We start from the raw sequence: 21,394 nt of genomic DNA, 5'->3' as shown, positions 1-21,394 counted from the left end.
ATCTAGATCAATATTCTAATTCTAGGCACATTGTAATCAGCTAGCAACCCCATATCTGTTTGGTTCCAACAATTGTTCGGTTCATGGAAAGCCTTCTAATTTAGTTTATTTGGAATAATTTTACTTTATTTTGCTTTATTGTGGAATGTATTGCTATTATACTCTTTATGTAGGAATGCAGAATAAGCTTACTCAACATTTTCTTGAACTAAACACTTATTAATCTTCCAGATATCACCTTTTGCCAGAACTCAAAGAGTCATGAATGACCCTCTACATACTGACACTTTCTGACTGAGCTCCTCTTTACCTGGATTACAAAAGACCCTACTAGGTAGGGAGGAATATCATCGTCTCTATTAGCATGAAATAGATGGATCTTCATCCCTCTGTAACCCTTAGGATAAAGGGCTCCCTTGTAAAAGGGAAGGCGGAAATGTCAGAGGTGTTTGGACCAGAGCAATTCCATCTTGAATAGGGGCTGGGTAAAATAAGACTAAGACCTACCGGGCTACATTCCCAGATGGTTAGGCATTCTGTCACAGGATGAGATAGGAGGTCAGCACAAGATGAAGGACATAAAGTCCTTGCTGATAAAATAGGCTGTAGTCAAGAAGCCAGCTAAATCCCACCAAAACCAAGATGATGACGAGAGTGACCTCTGGTTGTCCTCACTGCTACACTTCCAACAGCACCACGACAGTCTGCAAATACCATGGCCGCTTCACATCAAGAAGTTACTCTATATGGTCTAAAAAGGGGAGGCATCCACCCCCCTTTTTAAAGCATATAGTCAACAAATAACCATAAAAATGAGCAACCTTGGGGCTTCTCTGTCTATGGAGAAGCCAGTGTTTTACCTTAATTTTCTTAATAAACTTGCTTTCACTTAAAAAAATAGCAAGATAGCAGCACAGAAAAATAAGGCTAAATAAAAGGTGCACACCACAGTGCTTAAAAACAGGTGGAGATAGCACAGAGCACTTGACAAATGAAGGACTCATGGGGACTCTGCCCCCTGGCCCTGGGGCCTGGTGTTCACATGCAAAGCAAAATGTTTGGGTTTAGCCATGAAGACCCCACCACCCAAGCTGGTTTCATGTGATATTTTCTGATTGGACACTCATGTCAGCAAAAATTGGTCCATGTGTTATATCTTTGCTAGAAACTGTGATGTCAAAACCTTTTATGCATTAATTTAGTATGTTTTTTTTTTGTTTTTTTTTGTTTTTTTTTGTTTTTTTTGTTTTTGGGACGGAGTTTCGCTCTTGTTACCCAGGCTGGAGTGCAATGGCGCGATCTCGGCTCACCACAACCTCTGCCTCCTGGGTTCAGGCAATTCTCCTGCCTCAGCCTCTTGAGTAGCTGGGATTACAGGCACGTGCCACCATGCCCAGCTGATTTTTTGTATTTTTAGTAGAGACGGGGTTTCACCATGTTGACCAGGATGGTCTCGATCTCTTGACCTCGTGATCCACCCGCCTCGGCCTCCCAAAGTGCTGGGATTACAGGCGTGAGCCACCGCGCCCGGCCTTAATTTAGTATGTTTTAAGGTGAAAAAACTCACTATAGCAAAAAATAAGTTATCATCCATAAAGCAGTCTTACATTCTGAGCCATAGCTGAGCACCTGCGTTGTGTTGGGAAGCACCACTAGGTGGCAGAGAGGTGCGTAAGTGTGCACAGGCTGAGCAGATGTGAGTGTCCATCACGGGTAATGTTGGGGTGGCAGCCTCTGGACTTGGGGTTCTGACTCCTACTGGGGGTAATCAATTCTCATCTTTGGCAAAGCTGCTCTTCTTTTAAAGACCAGGTTGGTTTGCCTTGTGGACCCTATAGTGCTTGTAATTAGTTGGTTTTCCTTGGCCAGTAGTCAGCTCGGAATCCGTGTGTGCCCACTTGGTGACCAAGGCAGGCCACCCAGGTCACCCGCCCACCAGATCACTCAGCTCTTCACCTTCCATTCTGTCTCCTTGCCTTGAACTTTCATTTTCCTGTCTTCCTGATTTCTCTATCTTTGGGTCTCTCCATTATGATGAATATGTTTCCTCAAGCCTCTTCACTTCTTTTTGGAATACAAGAGGTAGAAACATTTTGTTGCTGGTTTGCATGAAAAAAACCAGCAAAAGAAGACAATGATTTTTTTTTTTGAGAGGCCTTCATTGTTTATTAGGTTTAACGATCAGCCTTCCTTTCAAATAATAACTTCATGTATTTTTTTTTTTACTAGCATTTGGCCAACTATTCATTTATGGTATATGTAAAGATTAGAAGCAAACTTTCCTAAAGTTCAGAAGTGAAACCATATGAACAAACATGGAAGGAGCTGAGTATCTCGACCAGAGAGGAGGAGAAAATGCTGCCTTCTCCATCGAAGCCTCATTTCCTCTGCTCACATACCTAGGAATGGTGGCAGGTGCAGTGAGGTTAGCAGTGCCCCTGAGGAAGAGGAGAAATTCTAGACTGCTTCATATCAGAGCCTATGATTGCCTTCCAGAAACAACTAAGACTGTCATCCTTTTTTGGCCTCTGAAAGCATGTTCATTCAAGCAAAGGTGATAGGTGAAACTATGCAGCCAGAAAACACTTGTCTGGGGCTATGGATCTCAAACCTGAGACAGGAGAACCCCCTGTATGGGTACAGCCAGAGGCTCTGCCTCAGTGGGTGTGGGCTGGGCTGCATCATCCTGTGTGTAACAAGTTCCTGGGTGATGCCTGTGTTGTTGGTCTGGTGTGTGACTCTGCAGGACATAGCGACTCTTGAACAAAACAAATATCCTCTCCCTGTGTGAGTGTCCAACCTCCTGACATCAGCTGGTGGGTGGCTCAGGGGAAACAGTTTTCCCTGCTGCCTCCCAGCAGAACCCCTCTGTACCCAGCTCAAGTCAACCAGAAACACAGTTTTTTTCAAAAAAAAAAAAAAAGAAAGCTTAAAGTTTTGCAAAGAGAGGAATTCAGCTGTGAAGAGTAGTAAAACAGACCAAAAGCTAGCCCAGAAGTCTGCTTTTAGAGAGAAAATTTTGTCATCAATTTAAAAAAGCTATTTTTGCTTATATTGGTGGTGCTTTTGGTGTATATCCAAAAAATCATTACCAAGAGCAATCTAAAGGAGTTTTTTTCCCTTATGTTTTCTTCTAGGAGTTTTACAGTTTCAGGTTTTTACATTTAAGTACTTAATCCATTTGAGTTAATTTTTGTATGTGATGTAAGGTGAAGGTACAATTTATTTATTTTTTTATGTAGATAAACAGTTTTCCCAAAACTATTTATTGAAGAGACCATCTTTTCCCGGTTGTGTTCCTGGTACCTTTGTCAAAATGTACTTGACCTTATATGGGTGGGTTTGTTTCTGGACATTCATTTTTGTCCCATTGGTCTGTATGTCTGTTTTTATTGTTCCATTGGTCTATGTGTCTGTTTTTTAACAGTACCATGCTGTTTTGATTACTATGACTTTGTAATATAGTTTGAAATCAGGTAGGTGATGCCTCTAGTTTTGCTATTTTTTCTTAAGATTGCTTTGGCTATTAGGGGCCTTTTGTGCTTCCATATGAATGTTAGGATTGTTTTTCTTTTATTGCAGCATTATTCACAATAGCCAAGATATGGAACCAACCTAAGTGTCTGTCAACAGATGAATGAATAAGAAAATGTGTCATATATGTACAATGAAATATTTTTAAGCCGTAAAAAAGGAGCTCCTGAAATTTGTAACAACACAGATGAACATGGAGGACATTATGCTAAGTGAAATAAGCCAGACACATAAAGACAAATACCATATAATCTCACTTACATGGAAAATCTTAAAAAATTAAATTTATAGAAGCAGAGGGAAGAATGGTGGTTGTTAGAGTTTAGAGGCTGGGGAAAATGGGGAGATGTTGGTCAAACTGTACAAACTTGCAGTTATAAGATGAATAAGTTCTGCAGATCTAATGTACAGCATGGTCATATAGTTAACTATACTATATTGCGTATTTGAAATTTGCTAAGAGATTAGATCTTAAGCATCATCACTGCCCCCCCATGTGCATACACAATGGTAATTATGTGAGGTGATTGATGTGTTCATTAATTGTATTGTGATGATCATTTCACAATTTATGCGTATATCAAATCGTAACATTGTATACCTTAAATATACACAATTTTTATCTGGCAATTATACCTTAATAAAGCTGAGAAACAAACAACGAAAAAGTAAGAGAAGTTAGCACTGTCCATGGCAAGCAGTGGTAACAGGAAGATTCGGCCTATTCCCTAGGGATGAGTAATAACATCATGGGATGAGAAATGACCAGAAATAGCAAACTGCAGCCGCTTCTCCCAGCTGGTTTCAGGAAGCAGCGGAGTCTGTGGTAGGGGATTTGGAGTGCAGACCACGTCCTGCACGGAGCAGGGGAAAATTCTCATTATTCAGGACTGAAGGCTTCTCTGTACCATCTGTCTGTCCTTGACAGAGTATTCTAAATATTCCTCTTGATTTGAATAATCTGCAGCATCCATTTCCCAGCCAACGAAGACAGTGTAGTGAGGAAGCAGATGCCTTGTAGGCTTCCTGGAACTTGGCCAGAACCTGGGAACCTGTGCAAGTTCATCTGGGCATCTCTGCTTGCCTTTCCTGCTGCTTGGTTTTACCAACACCAGCCTTTTCTGTCCCCAGTAGGATGTGCAACACCCCGCTGAACTCTGCCCTGCTCCATCTTCCTTGGAGGATTGTGGTTGTTCTGGGCGCCACAGAGCCCCACAGGCCCAGAATGCTGAATGAGAAGAAGGAAGGGCTTGGGAAGCCATGAGGATCTGACGGAGTTGCTGGAGATGTGTCCTGCAGAAAGGAGGGCTCTCATTTCAGACCTGTCCTTCCTTTTGCTGTTGAGGGCTCATCAGGCACACAGTGCAGACTTTTGAGGGCCTCTGCAGAGCAAGCATTGTCATAGGCATGGCTTGCTGCTGCCTTGCGTCATGGCAGGTGGGGAGGCTCCTGCCCGGGAGGCAGGCATCGTCCAGTCCAAGTAAGCAAAGCTCTCTCAAGGGACAGTCCCATGACAACACAGGGCCAGTCAGGAGCCCCGTGCATGCCTTTCTGAGAACACGTCCAGGTGGAGGCTGGTCACCGTCTACCAGAACATTTGCTAAGGGACTTCCTTCTAATGTTATAAGATGAAACTAAATTACCTTAACATTTCTTCTAACCTGGATTTAAAAACTTGATTTTGTGCAAATAGCCACACTTTCAAAAAAATAAACCATTGAAACAATTATTTTAATAGAAAAAGGGAGACTACTGGCATGATAAAACTTTGAGGATGGCAAACAAAATCCATAACATGTATTTGGGAAACAATGAAAAGATTCATACTCAAAAGATGAACTCTTTCCGAAGAAATAGCTAGATGTTTAGGGTATTAAAATGGAGAATATCTACCCTCCTCCAGGTTTTGCCCAGAGGAATGTAACTTCTGACAGGATTCCTAAACTTTTAATGCAGAGTGTGCACTGTGTGATTTAGTTTTGGTCAGTTTCGTGGGGAAATGATCATTTTTCTTCTAAAATAGCAACACTTAAAGTTGAGTATTTAATTATAACTTGTAGCTAAAGCTGTTTTCTGTGGGAAAAAATGTCTGATTTTATCATAGAAATCAATGCAAAAGTAGGGTTTAGTTTCATGGAGTTTACTTTGCCAGGCTGTGGAACAGAACTATTCCCAAAGCCAACTGTTGAACCCTGGACCGGTGGCCTCAGTACCTGGGCGTCGTCTTCCGGACTGAGCATGTCTCACCTTGGCATAGCCTCCTCTAGCTGGGCCGGCAGCCCAGTCATGGACCCCACAGCTTCCTCCAGCTGCAAACGCATTACCACCCTTACAAAGCAGCAAGAACAAACCTGGGGTTTCTTTCGGGTAATTTTGCCGGTCTTCATCGGGAAAAGAATAGGAGCAGAACAAGAAGGTTTTTAAGAGACTAAAATATCTTGAATTAGTGCTTCCCTCAGACACACGTGCCAACCAAGATATGCAGACACTTCTAGAAGGCGAATCCCATCAAGCATCCTTTCACATTTAAGAATGGAGCTGGGTAGAACTATTTGGGTGTGCAGTGATCTTCACCAGCCAAAGCACTCGGGACTCTGCTTCCCCAGTGACAGGCAGGCACCAGAGACGGTTCTCCCGGTGCTTTCCACCTTACCATGTCTGGAACTCAGAGCAGAGGCTAAGGGAGTCCACCTGCAAGGAACATTCAGAAATGCGGGAGGGTTTCAAGGTTCATGCCGCCTTGGTGTTTCCCAGGCTCCCCTCATGGTGTCGGCAGTGCCCACCTCCCAAACTTCTGGAGATGCGGCCTGTCAACCCCACTCCTAGGAATCCCCCACCTGCTGGTCACAGACTCCACCTGTCTCTGCCTTCAGGTCCTTCACTCTGGCTCTGAGGGGCAATAAATGAATAGCATGGGTCCTGGACCCACAGCAGAGTGGAGGCAGCTCTGCGGCTCCGACGTTGTTTAATAACATTTGTTTATTTTTTCTCGTTACAATATGTGCTCATGGTGAAAAAAATTATAAGAATAGAACCATGAAAAAACAATGGGCTGCACCTGCTCTGGCCCACTCAGGTCACCATGATGTCCTTGCCTCTATTTCTCAGCACCACGGCTGCCTCCTGCCCAGCGGCAGGGCCATCATTTAAAAAGGACCATTATTCAGCTGAAGCCTCTCCATGCACTTAGTATGAAACCCGTATCCCCTGGCCTGGTGGACGTGCCCTCCTTCTTTTGAATGTTGATCTCACTCCCCTTTACCTCCATGTCCCTCATCGTGCCATTCCCATGTGGGAGACATCCCTTCTCTTCAATTGCCAGCACTGTGGAGAGCTGGTCCTGTGCCCTCCATCCCTTTCTCTACGTTACACCTGCTTTATTCTCGGAACACGAGAATAAAGTCTTACCCCATCTGCGGTGATCACTTTTAGTTACTTGTTCACTGCCCTTTCCCACTGAGACGGTCAGGTCGGTGCATCCTCAGCGAGGTGAGGAGCGAGCTCCTTGAGGTCACCTGGGGGTTGGGGATGTGACAGTTCTCAGCGGTGGTGTTAGGCTGTCCTCCAGAGAGTCTGCGCCAATCTCACTGTCCACCAGCATACTCGGAGGCGTGTCCATTTTCTCCATCCCTTGTGAGGCCTGCAGGGTTCTTGGACCTGGTTCCCGTGAGCTGCCTCTTGCCACAGCCATAGATTGATGTTCACCACCTGTGTGGGTTCTTGGTTACCCCCTGCATCAAACATCACGTCTGTGATGAATTCACTCATTCCCAACCACTGCTTTTCAAAGTCGCCCCATCATCCTTCCCCTTTCCTCTGACTTTCCCTGAAAGAGATTAAATTTCTCAGAAGGAATTGATTGCCTTTAAGGTGCCATGATGTGCCCAGTGGCCCTGAATTAAACACCCCACCACACAGTTACTCCGGGGCAGACTGGCTGCCCACGCGCTTCTCACAAACAGCACGTGCTCCAGACCTGTGTGTATGCTTGCTGCTTTCATCATCACCGCAGCCCAGAGACAGAGTGTCTGCATTTCCTGTTCTATAGATGGAAACTGATGTTTAAGCCGCACAGCTACTAAATGTGTGAACCAGGATTTGAGTCCACTGTCTGCCGTGCATTTATTACTTCATTCATTCTATAGGTTTTATACCGATAGGTTCTATACCATGTGCAGCCCTGCTCTGTGGGAGTGTGAGACGCACTGTGCCACATGCTGAGAATGCAATTCTGAGCAAGACGCGGTTCCTGTCCTTGCAGAGTTTACGCTGCGGTGGGGAGGACTGCTGTTAGACAAATAACGATAAGCTTTACATCGCAGCTGTGGTAAGTACAACAAAGAAGAAGTGCAGAGAGCCATTAAAACATAAAACAGGTTTGGGAACCATTCTAGGGGTTCAAGGAAGGTTTGGAGAGAGAGTCCTGTGGAGGGGAGCTGAGGTGTCCCAGCCACCCCAGCCCCCAGCCCCAAGCCCTTTCAGCCCAGCCCATCCCCAGCTCAGTTCAGTCACATGAGTGACCCTAAGCAAAACCAGCAGAGGTCAAACCACTATAAGAAACACACATGGTTGTTTTTAAGCCTCTAAGTTTTGGGGTGGTTTTATACACAATGATAGAAAACCAAAATAGAATTCAATGGCTAAACAGAAAATTACATCTTGCATTTTTGCGTGTGGTTGCTTGGACTGAAGTATTCAGTAAAGTCAATGTTTTTGCAGCTCATTTGCTGCCATGACAGGACAGAATATGACATATTAGCCATTCAAGGCCTCCAGGTCTCTAATGTAGAATGATTACGTTTATAGGCACTTGGACAAATGGAAGAAAAATTTCAAATCCCAACGTATGTCCCCAGACCAAGGTCTTCCAAAAATGAGTGTTGTAGAATCTCTTCTCTCTTGTTCCCACAGGTGATGGTGGCCAAGAATCAAAAGTAGCGTTGGATCCAGCGGCTTGGCAAGTCGGAGGCAGAGGCATTGAATACTGGGGAAGAGAAATACGGGGGTGGGAAGGGAAGCCTCAGAGCACCTGAACCCAGCCAGCTGCACTCATACGCTCCCCATGTTTCTTTCTGAAGATGCTGTCATGTCCTGGCCAGAGAGAATTACCCTGAAAGAGGACAGGTCTACAATTATATTCGGTTCTTGCGGGGTGAATTTCAGAGACAAATCACACAAGAGAAAGCGGAAAGCGTTCTGCAGTAGCTTTAACATATGTCTGCAGTTTCATGCGGTCTCCCCTCGAACCTGGGTGGGCCTTTGTGACTCTCTGTGACTTCTGAAGCTTGGCGAACTGAGCCCATACAGCTGTGCCTGTTTCTCTTGGGACATTCGCTCTGGGGACCTCCAGCTGTCCTGTAAGAAGTCCAGCTACGCTGGGGCTGCTGGGTGAAAGGAATACACAGAGGAACGAGCAGGAGGCCTCAGTGGTGACAGCTTCCAGAAGTTTGAATCTTTCAAGCCCAGGAGCCAGACATATGAATGAGGAAACCTCAAAGCCTTCTTGAAGATGTCCCTCGGTTGCCATCGTCTGTAACCACATGAGAGACCTTGGTGAGAACTGCCCAGCTAAGCTAAGTCAAGCCACAAAACCAGGAGAGGCAATAATAGTGTGCAATTGTATTGTTCTGAGCCATTCTTTGGGACTTGGAAAGCTGGGACACTCATTTACCAAATATGCTGTGTGACAGTGCTGGCTTACACAGGGAATATCCTGGGAATAAGTGCATGAACTTGTGCTAAGGGTGCAGAAAGCAGCAAGTGTCTTAAGAAGAAATATCACAAGACAGCGAGATGGCTGAATTTATGTGTCGACCCGGCTAGCCTATTGTACCCAGGTGTTTGGTCAAACACCAGTCTAGAAGTTGCTATGAGGGTACGTTGTGGACGGCATTCACGTTTACAATTAGTTGATGTTAATTAAAATAGGTTACTCCCCATAGAGCGGGTGGGCCTCATCCCATCAGTAGGAAGCTCACTGCAACACAGAAATCCTGCCCAACATTGTGGCCTTCAAACTCTAGACTGCAACACTGATGCTTAGCTGAGTCTCCAGCCTTGTCTTACAGATATCAGACTTGCCAGCCTCGGCAATCATGGGAGACATTTTCTTAAAACCTCTTTAGAGATATAGAGATATAGAAATAGATCAGATATCAGATATAGATACAGACATACATGTAGAAATAGATTAGATATACAGATGTAGATACAGACATAAACATAGAAATAGATTAGGTTAGACACAGATACAGATATAAATGCAGATAGAGACCTAGATATTCTATTGGTCCTGTGTCTCTGGAGAACCTTGACTGTTGGGGCAGTAAACTTGGCACATGAGTGAGCTTGGCTGAGGGTAATGGCAGCACATCCTCTCCACAGGAAAGGACAATTTTCTGGGCCTCGCACCCCCGCCACCAAGAAGGAAATATGATACTGGTTTGGCTTCTTTGAAATGCAGTGGCAAGCCAAGTGTGATGGCTCACACCTGCAATCCCAGCGTTTAGGGAGGATGAGGCAGGAGGATGGCTTGAGGCCAGGAGTTCAAGATCAGCCTGGGCGACATAGCGAGATCTTGTCTCTACAAAAAAAATGTTTAAAAACACAGTGACAGTAGACACAAAGTTTGGGCATGTGCGTCAGTTCACCAGGAGGCTGGTAGCTGTGGGTGAAGCTCAGAGGCACAGCAGGATCTCCAGCGGGACAGGGCAGTACAGACGTGGCTCTGCCATGGGCCTTGGAGACATTGCATGTCCACATGGCTTAGGGTCCCATGTGGAGTTTCTGGCCATCCCACAGGGAATCATAGGGCAGCCCCATGACAGCTGAAGCACCACAGAACCATTGCAGCTTGATGGCAGGTGGTTCTATTGCTTCAAGGAACTTCACTCTGCTGACAACCGTGAGAGCTTGGAGGAGGACGCCAAGCCTTGTGTGGGACCCAGCCCTGGCTAGTCCTTTGGCTGCAGTCTTATGGGAGCCTATGCAGAGATTCTAGCCAGGCTTTACCCAGAACCCTGATCAACAGCAATCGTGACTTAGTAAAGGTGCGTTTTCTTTTTTTTTCTTTTTCTGAGACAGGATCTCGCTCTGACACCCAGGTTGGAGTGCAGTGGCACAATCTCTACTTGCTGCAACCTCTGCCTCCCAGGTTCAAGTGATTTTTCCCACCTCAGCCATCTGAGTAGCTGGGACTATAGGAGCGTGCCACCATGCCCGGCTAATTTTTCTATTTTTAGTAGAGACGGGGCTTCACCATGTTAGCCAAGCTGGTCTTGAACTCCTGATTTCAAGTGATCTGCCTGCCTTGGCTTTCCAAAGTGCTGGTATTACAGGCATGAGCCACCAGGCCTGGCCACAAATGAGTGTTTTAAACCACCAAGTTTGTGGAAGTATGTTATGCAGTAATACAAAAATAATACACATCCTAATTAACCATGCAGCCTTGGCTGCTGCTGATTGAGAGTCCTGCATCCTCTAACTCATTTTTTGTTAAAGTGGGGAGTATGCACAAGCACCTGCCACCCGGTGGCATTGGTAAATACCGGATGGGGCATGGCTATTCCCTGAAGGCATCAATTCTCACTCTGTCTCTGCACGCTGAAGGGAGCCAGATTTTCTCTCTCTCTCCTGCCCCCTGAAAGCTGACATGGGGTTAAAAATCTACGCCAGGCCAACTGGAAGCCCCCACCAGGGGTTCTTGATTACTGATGCAAAGATGCTGGGTCACATAGAGACCGTTCCTGGGGGAGGTGGCTGAGCCAAGAGGGTGGCCTGCGGTGGGGGGAGGCTGTGATGGTGGCAGTGATTCCTCCCCCCTGGAGACAGCAGACTCCTCTCACTGCTTGTGCCCTTGGCTCCTGACCCCTCTCTGCTCCTGCTCTGCTTCTGAGCCTGGCTCTCCTGATCTCCCCTCAATTCTGTGAGTTGCCTGCTAGTCTTCCAGTACATTGCTGAAGTTAGTTAGGATCTGTCTGCATCTAAGAACCCTTCCCAGTCCAGCTGAGAGGTGCTGGCTCCTCTGCCCACCTTACTTTTTCTTCTCTAGGTCTCCTTACTTGGATAAATACATTCGGTTAATCAGATTTGATTAATAAGATTTTATCTATAAAGCTATCCAGTTGTCGTGTCTAAAATGAAGGCCAAATCAAAGCAGGAGCTGAGTGATTCTTGTGCGGCTGGGACAGGTGGTTCTCTTGTCTCGGTCCCCGTGTGGCTGGTACAGCTTGCTCAGACAAAGTCTGCTCTGATCCGGCAGTGAGGGAAAGAAAAAGCCTCCTTTCTGCTTGAACTGTTGTTGCTTCTTCTCCCTCTGTGGGGCTGTATCTGAAGAACAGGTGCTATTTTATATGCAGAGCAACATGAGATTTCTCCAGAGGCAAAATAGCAATGTCCTTAGTGTGGAGTAAACTAGCACGTGAGTGATATTCATTAAAGAAATGCATTTCCAGATGGGACCACAATGTCCTCTTAATGGAAAGAAATCGCTGCTAGGTTAGGATCAAAGATGAAAGGGGAAGGTAATGCATGCTTAGGAGAGCTTTCCATACCGCATACCGCCCATGTTGGCTACAGAACTGGAGGCTCTCACGGGCATCTAAATGGGCATCTATCTGCTCCCGGGGGACCACACCCTGGGCCTTTGACCACTACTGGAGTGTGGAGGAAGGGGTTTAGAGGGCAGGATGAAGAAAGCCTGGCTTGTGTTGATTAGTGCTTCAATAAGTCAACTTTCTGTAAAAGGCTGCATGATAAATACGTTAAATGAACAAAAGATTTTTATGGGAGTATTTCATCGCTTACATTCTTTAGGTGTGTTGGCTCAGGCTGTTAAGAAAAAGAAGACCCACACAAGGTCACAGTTCTGGTGAGTGGAATGAGCAACCCAGGCGAGCAGCACCCACAGAAAATGTTCATTTTGACAGTGGCGTAGGTAGTAAGAGTTTATTTCCCTCCAGGCTGGAAGCCAGAATGCAGACAAAAGGCATAACCCAGAAATGGACTTCGGAGTGGGTCGTTAAGCCACAAATACAGCCCAGTCCCTGAGTGAAGAACAGCAAGGGCTGACGCCTTGATGGCTGAAATAGAAAGGCCAGAGCTGGTAAACTTTAGCATCACCCGAACTTCACTAGATCATTGAAAGGTAAGGCCCCCATGCCTGGCCCAGCTGCCCAGGACATCAGTACTGTTTCTGAAACTAAAACTTTCTCTTAATTGGAACTTTAACTTTTGAATTAAAAAAAAAAGAAATTTACTTTTCAGATAAAAGGAAAAAGAATGGTTCAGAACTAGTTGTACACACTGTAACTCATTAACAGGTATTATTATAAAGTGGGAAGGTGAGTATGACATAGTCATTTTCCCATTTGATTATTATTAAACACTGAATTCACCTGAGAAAATGAATTCTGCAGAAAATTTTATTTGGTTAAGTGAGTACCGATGACAGATGATAGAGTGATGAGCAGGCCAGGCATGGTGGCTCACAGCTGTAATCTCACACTTTGGGTGGCTACAGCAGGAGGATCACTTGAGGCCAGGAGTTCAAGACCAGCCTGGCCAACATAGCAAGACCTGACCTCTAATGAAAATACGAAAAATTAGCCAGATGTGTTGGTGCACGCCTGTCATCCCAGCTACTCAGGAGGCTTAGGTACAAGAATTACTCAAACCTGGGAGGTGGAGGTTGCAGTGAGCCAAGATTGCTCCACTGCACTCCAGCCTGGGAGATAGAGTAGGACTCTGTCTGGGAAAAAAAAAAAAAGAAAGAAACAAAAAAACAGTGATCACCATTGCAAGTGGATTGTAAGGTAAGGAAGAATAAGAAATGGTTTGCTCTTGGCTGGAGATCAGGCAGGGCCCGTGGCAGCATCTCTGTGTGCTCCTGTGTCCATCACAGAGCCTGGACTGCTGCAAGTGGGCGCACATCCAGGACAGGATGTGAGAAATGCCAGAATGGGTGGCTGAGATGCTAAATGCAGCATGAGTGTAGAGAGGTGGGGATAGGTTGGTGTTTAAAAAAAGATTGTATTCAAGCAATAGGTGGGAACTAAAACAGAATCTCAGAATATCTGGGAAGGTGCTCTGAAATGTTATTTGTTCTGGGCCTTGTCCGGTGACTATTCAGTCTACTTTTTAATAACCCTTAATTTAAAATGCAATCTTTTTTCTTGTAGCTGTCACCCTTGTGTGACGAGGCTCTGCCCCTTGGAATTCTATAAATAGAACGATGGTTCTGCATGACAGCCATTTCAATAGTTGAACCCAGCAATTGTATCTCCCATTCCTTCTCTGGAGGCCAATGTCTCCGGTTTCTACAAACGTGTCCATGTGGCATGGTGCTCAAGACCTCCTTGCCTCTTTTTGGGTCCTTAGAACCCAACAGGTACTGTAAGAGGTGTGAACTTCATCAAGCACAGAGGGACATTACCTTTTTGTGGCCAAATCAGTGGATTGCAATATGGTAGCCATTACAATCAGCCCTGCGGGCCAACCTGGGGCTTCTGGGGTAACCAGTCTTGGGGGCAGGCACCTCACATGATCCCAGTGTGCAGCTTTATCAGCCCAGTGCATGGATGGCTCCTCTAAGTTTACTGTTGATGAAATCTGCCTGGCCAGTACTTGAAGTGCAAGCTGCAGTTTCTGTGTCTTTATTCTGTAATTCTGCAATTGATTGATTGGACTATAGGAGGTTTTGTTGGGGTGTCTTCTCAGAACAACTGTCCCTCCTGATAGCCTGGTTTTGCAGTGGGTTTGACCACGCTGGGGGCCCATGGATGAGCTGGTCAGAAGCCCAGTGCATGTGGCAGTGCCCAGAAGGACAAGTAAAACCACTCCGACCCCTTCTCTTGGATTTGCAACAGGGTTTCTGGTGGTGGGTTTGTGGGGTAGGAGTTCACATAGATGTTGGTAGCCATTTGAGGCCTTGTACAAAATGGATAAACAGAAAAATCCACAGGGGCAGTCATTTTAGTGGTCAGCATAGTGGCAAAAGTAATAAGCATGTGTAATATTATTATATAATGAAAAATCGTTGTTACAAATGTATTCACTGATATTCATCATTAATAGCTGCACTTGAAATTTTTTTCATATCCTTTACAGTCGTTTGAAAAAAAATTCTTTTCACACTTGTGTATATGACCTCGGGATCTGTTTATGTACTCTTATTAATCTGTGCATCACCTAAGTGCATTGATATGACAGCTTACTGAATCAGGAATCCCACAATGTTGATCTCAAAGACAGGTGACATTAAACCAAAGATTAGAGCTTCTAGTGAAGTTGGCCCCAAATGGTCTCTCTCTCTCTTTTTTTTTTTTTTTTTTTTTGAGAGGGAGTTTCACTCTTGTGGCCCAGGCTGGAGTGCAGTGGTGCAATCTTGCCTCACCGCAACCTCCACCTCCTGGATTTAAGTGAGTCTCCTGCCTCAGCCTCCTGAGTAGCCAGGATTACAGGCATGTGCCACCAAGCTTGGCTAATTTTTTGTAGTTTTAGTTGAGACGGAATTTTTCCATGTTGGCCAGGCTGGTCTTGAACTCCTGACCTGAGGTGATCCAATCGCCTGGGTCTCCCAAAGTGCTGGAATTACAGGTGTGAGCCACCGCACCTGGCTCCCAAATGACCTCTGAAGGAGCTTTGAGACTTGCTGCTGACTAAGGGGAGGTTTTCCTGGAAACTGTAATCTGCCTCCACCAGCCCTTCTGCAAGGGCCTTCACATAGGTTATCAATCTGGTGAGTTCTTAGCACAAACAATCATACTAAAAATATATACATGGGAGGGACATACACTGAAAACATGGTTTGTTGTTTAAGTTTGAACTTAATTTAACTAAGCCTTGCCTCTATACATTGAAGTCTGGCAGCCTTACGGGATGCAGGACAGAGTGGTAGTCTCACTGGGTTTTGCTAAGTGCTTCCTAGCAGAAAAAGACCAGCCCTTTGCTGCGATGATGCCTCCGCGTTGGGGTGCGGCTGGTCCGTTTGCGAGGGTGGTGGGAACATTCGGGTCCCGGCTCATCTAATGCCTGGCACCAGGCAGGTCGCGCCGGCGCTCTGGGGCCCTTCGCCTCCCCAAGTGCGTCTGACTCGCTCGGCCTCTGGGGGGAGGAGAGGGGTTTTGTCAGAGCCCTGCCTCATTTGCCACTTCAGAGCTTCATGTCTGTTGACACTGCAGAATAGCAGAAGAATTCGACAACAGGCCTTTTCAGAATGTGCATCACGACCGGACAAAGGGCAGTCCTAAGTGGGTCAGCGGCTGCCCTGGAGAGTTTTCCGGGTGAGGAATCACATCTGCTTACTCAGCCTTCACATGACCCCCATTCTGCCCACCTCCGCCGCCCACCCCACCCGGCAGACTCCGAAGGGACAAAGGCCTCGGGTGTGTCCCTCCCTCACTGCGCTGGCTGAAGGGCGCTGTGTGGGAGGCTCCCTGCGTGGCCTCTGACACTTTCCCGTTCAGTGGCATTTAGTACCAAGTTAACTCACCAGCCGTGCGGGAGGTCCAGAGAGCCTCCGTGTGTGTGCTGGGCGCTCCCCGAGGCTGGAAGGCAGCAGAGCCTTCAGGCAGCTCCTCATGCCCTCCTGCCGCTGCCTGCGGGGAGCGGCCACATTCCGAACTCAGCGGGCCTCTGCGCCACCCTGTCAGCTTGGGGGCCTGGCGGGGGACAGGACTCCGGCAGGGGGTGTGCGGTGCCGCCCGCGTGGCCCCTCTGCGCTGTGGAGGCAGGATGGGCTGGCCGCTGCAGGGTTGGTGTGGGCCCGGGACCGTTCACAGCCCAACGGTCAAGGGTCCCTGTTGGGGGAAGCTCCTGAAGGCTGGCACTGTGCCACCCCAATGCTTTGTGCAGCAGAATCTTCCCCTAATTAATTCATCCAAAAAGAGAGTGGTCCAGGAGGTTGAGTTGCTCCACAAATTTTCACATTAGGGAAGTGGGCAGCATTCCATTATAGGACCATAGGACAAAGCTGTTGCTCTTGGACGATCAGTCACAAAAGCCACATTTGTTTGTTGGGATTTTTTTTTAAACATCAAATTATTTATAATTAATGATCCTTTGCAATAAAGACATAAATAAGCAATTTATGCCAAACAGAAAAAAAATCCAGTAACATAAGGCTAACCTTACTTGAAATGAAATAAATTCATATTTAAACAAGATATTTATTTTATTAAATATTACTTAAAGATTGTAACACTCGAACTGACAACGATGTGGAGAAAAAAGCCATACCCTATGTTGCTGGTGGGAAAAGTTTTGGGAATCCATTTTAAAGCACAATTTGGTAGACCATCCCCCAAACCTTAAATATGTTTATATTCTTTGACCCAGCAGTTCCATTTCCAGAAATTACTCCAGGGAAAAAAATATGAGTATGAACAAAGTTTTACATACAAAGAAGATCATAGCAATAAATAGGTTCCAAATTCCAATGGTCAATAAATTACTGTATATCCATATGATGTAATATTTAAACAATGTAGACATGGAAAAGCAACTGTCTATGAATAGCCAAGAAAATTCAGAGAAAGACAAAGGAAAGGGGTTTGTTATATGAACACATACCACAAAGCCAGACATTAAAACATTGTGGTATTGATTCAGTAAGGACAGATAGATAAACGAAACAGAAATGAGTTCATAAACAGAGCCATTTTTATATGTGTGTGTGCAATTTTTTTTGATCAAGATGTGTAGCAAAATAGTAAGAAGAGGTTTTGGAATAAGTAATTTTCCACTGAGACCCTTCCTATAGTCTCAAAAATAAATTCCAGGTGGATTTAGAGAACATCACCTCTAAACAGTAGACAGGAATATAGAGAGAAACATTTTCACCCTGTGCAGGTGCGGAAGGATTTCTGAAGCAAGACACAAAACCAGAAGCTGTGGCAGAGACTGCCACATCTTCACCAAATGATACCCTGCTTCTATTGGGCTCACAGGAAGATGGCATTTCCTAGCCTTGTGTCTGCGTGAAAATATGTGAATGAGTTCTGTCTGGTGAAAGTAGGGGAAAGGGCTATGTACCATGCCTGGTACAGCCTTCACTGACTTTTAAGCACTATTACTTGCTCTGTCTGTGTCCCATGGCCACAGGGAAGGTTTCTAAGATGGCAGAGAAAGAGCTCAGATCCCCGAGTCATTGCCTGGAGGAGAGCTCTTAGCCAAGAATGGTTGCTGGGGCAGAAACATCTGCATTAGAAATAAAAATAATATGTGTATATACTTACAATAGCAAAGACTTGGAACCATCTCAAATGCTCATTAATGATAGACTGGATAAAGAAAATGTGGCACATATATACCACGGAATACTATGCAGCCATAAAAAAGAATGAGTTCATGTCCTTTGCAGGGACATGGATGAAGCCGGAAGCCATCATCTTCAGCAGACTAACACAGGAACAGAAAACCCAACACCACATGTTCTCACTCATAAGTGGGAGTTGAACAATGAGATCACATGGACACAGGGAGGGGAACATCACACACTGGGGCCTGTTGTGGGGGGAAGGGGAGGGAGAGCATTGGGACAAATACGTAATGCATGCAGGGCTTAAAACCTAGGTGACGGGTTGACAGGTGCAGCAAACCACCATGGCACATGTATACCTATATAACAAACCTGTGCATTCTGCACATGTATCCCAGAACTTAAAGCAAAATTTAAAAAATAAAAAAAATAAAAAATAATCTGTGCATGTGTGTATTCATCAGGGTTCTCCAGAGAAACTGAACCAACAGGAGATACGAAGGAAATTTATTCAGGGAATTGGTTCACAGGATCACGGAGGTGGAGAGGTCCCACAATAGGCCATCTGCAGTCTGGAGAACTATAGCAACCAAAACAGTAGCATGGCTCAGACTGGAAGCCTCAAAACCAGGAAGGCAGGTGTTGTAGCCACCAATTAGAGGCCGAAAGCCAGAAATCCCCCAAGGGTGAGAGAGCGAGAGAAAGAGAGAGAGAGAAAGAGAGAGAGAGAGAGAAAGAGAGAGAGAGCAAAGCAAGCTGAATACCACTTCTCCTAGCTGGTTTTATCCTGGTCCCCTGCTGACTGGATGGTGCTTGTCTACATTGTGTGGGTTTTCCTCTCCAAGTCCACTGATTGACATGTCAATCTCCCCAGGAAACACCCTCACAGACAGAGGCAGGAACAATGCTTCACCAGCGGTCCGAGCACTCCTTAATCCAGGCAAACTGACACCCAAAATTAACCATCATTGTATGTGTGCATGTGTGAAGCCACTGACAATAGAGTTTACAAATAAATCCACAGCCAGCACTAAGAAATAATGAAAAGAAAGATTGTCAGATTTGGTCACATGAAAATTTAGATGGCCAAGTGTGGTAGCTCACACTTGTAATCCCAGCACTTTGGGAAGCTGAAGTGGGCAGCTCTCTTGAGGTCAGGAGTTTGAGACCACCCGTGCAACATGGCGAAACCCACCTCTAAAAATATATATACATATATATATATATATATATATATATATATTATATAGACATTAGCAGGGTGTGGTGGCACACACCTGTGGTCCCAGCTACCTGGGAGGCTAAGGGAAGAGAATTGTTTGAGCCAGGGAGGCGGAGGTTGCAGTGAACTGAGATCGAGCCACTGCACTCCAGCCTCGACCACAGAGTGAGACTGAATATCAAAAAAAAAAAAAAAAAAAAAAAAAAAAAAGAATGGAAAAAAGAAGCTTAGAACTTATATACAGCAAGATAAGTGATCAGCAAAGTTAAAGAACAAGTAATAGATTGGTAGAAAATATTTGCAACATATTTAAAAAATAAAATAATGAAAGGTAAAACAAATAAAAAAAAAGGTGAAGAATAAAACAAAGATATTTGCAGAATAAAAAGAACAAATATGAAAATATGATCTACTTCATTTCTAATTATAAAATGCAAATTAAAACTACCATATGCCCAGTAATTTGCTCATGTGATTGGGAAATTTTTTAAAAAATTCATTGTATTGAAAGGTTTGCAAATATGTGGGGAAAGAGGCATCTATATTCTCTCTGGCTTTTTTCTGAACTGTTTTAGCGCATGTTGCAATTAAAAAATATTTTCACCTTGAACACATCAATTCCACTTATCAGAGTCTCCAGTAAAGGAGAAACTTAAATAGATATTGACACCTCCATATATGGAATATAATGCAGTGGTATTTTAAAAAAAAACAACTCAACTATAAGGAAAAAGCAGAGTTTTTTTTTTTTTACCCACACTGTTCCACAGAATGCCTTGCAGAGTTCTTTGTATTTCCTCTACGTATGTAAATCTTCCCCAAAATGTCTTTGGTGAAATACATACGTATGTCAGCATGTGTACAGAGGAGTACAAGGGTGTGGAGACATGGCCTCCACCAGGGTGGAGACAGCTGGAGGTGGTGTGGGCGGTGGAGGAGAGAGTAGCCGTGAGCTTGTAGGCTTCAGTATTGCTTGAGTCGTGTTATAAAAATCTGCTAATGTACCATTTGTAAAATTTAAAAAGAAGAAGAAAATAACCAGAGGTCAGGAGTTCGAGATCAGCCTGACCAAAATGGTGAAACCCCGTCTCTACTAAAAATAGAAAAATTAATTGGGCATGGTGGCAGGTGCTTGTAATCTTAGCTACTCGGGAGGTGGAGGCAGGAGAATCCCTTGAACCCGGGAGGTGGACGTTGCAGTAAGCCAAAGCCATGCCATTGCACTCTAGCCTGGGCAACAAGAACAAAACTCTGTCTTAAAAAAAAAAAAGAATGTTGTAAGTTTCAAAATGTTCATGGGAGTGAAAATAAACAAGTAGAGGAATTGGCATTATAATGATAGTAACAAAAGCTGTACAGTGCCAGGAAAAATGTCTGTAATATGATGTGAAAAAATTAAAATTATAGCTATGCTGTGATGGTAAAATAGAAAACATATTTGCCTGGAACAAAAACTGGGAGGAAATATTGTGGGACCCTGGCTGATTTTTAAAATCAATTTTCTAAGCTTTTATTTAAGTATTAAAACGCAGTTCCTCCCTCCTCATACCTTGTTTCTTGGAGGAAAACAGGTTTTTTTCTGGTTAATGTTTAACAACCCTGAGAGGGTGGGTGGAGGAGCCATGATTTGCAGCACCTGCCAATCTCTGTGGTGTAACTACTCTCACCATAGCTGATTTCAAGCTACCAACTCAATGTGAACCAGCTTCTAAAATTCCTGACAAATTAAAAATTGGCTCTCACCAACTGACATGAGCTGGCTCCAACATGTCATTGAAGATGAGACAGAGTTGCATAAGGCATGTCTTCTCTTGAATTTCTCCTTTAAGAAGATGCCTCATGGCCCTTTTGGAGCCTTGGATGACTTACAGTAGCTAATTGAGTGTGTGGTTTGGGATGGCAACTGTTGTGGGGGCTAGAGTACTTGGGAATGTAACAGAAATAATATTTAAGAGAAGATTGTCAGACCTACCTTGCGAGTGTTTTTGCTCTGAAGTTTCCACCCTTCAGAGCAATGGGTTTCAGTGTGCTGGAGAAAGGCAGTGGTGAGCTAGAATGAGATATGGCTCAGTTGAGACTGTAGGTGATGATAGGTGATGGTGATGATGGTGGTGATGACGGTGGTGTTGGTGGTGATGTGGTGATATTGGTGATGGTGATGATGATGGTGGTGGTGGTAGTGGTGGCAATGATGGTGATGATGGTGGTGATGATGGTGACAACAGTGTTGATGAAAGGTGACGATGCTGATGGTGGTGGTGATGATGGTGGTTATGATGGTGGTGGTGGTAGTGGTGGCAATGATGGGATGATGGTGGTGATGATGGTGATAACAGTGTTGATGAAAGGTGATGATGGTGATGGTGATGATGGTGGTGATG

This window comes from Cebus imitator, unplaced genomic scaffold (assembly GCF_001604975.1).
Source record: "Cebus imitator isolate Cc_AM_T3 unplaced genomic scaffold, Cebus_imitator-1.0 Scaffold53, whole genome shotgun sequence".
NCBI lineage: Eukaryota > Metazoa > Chordata > Mammalia > Primates > Cebidae > Cebus > Cebus imitator.
This window is presented reverse-complemented; position numbering follows the sequence as displayed.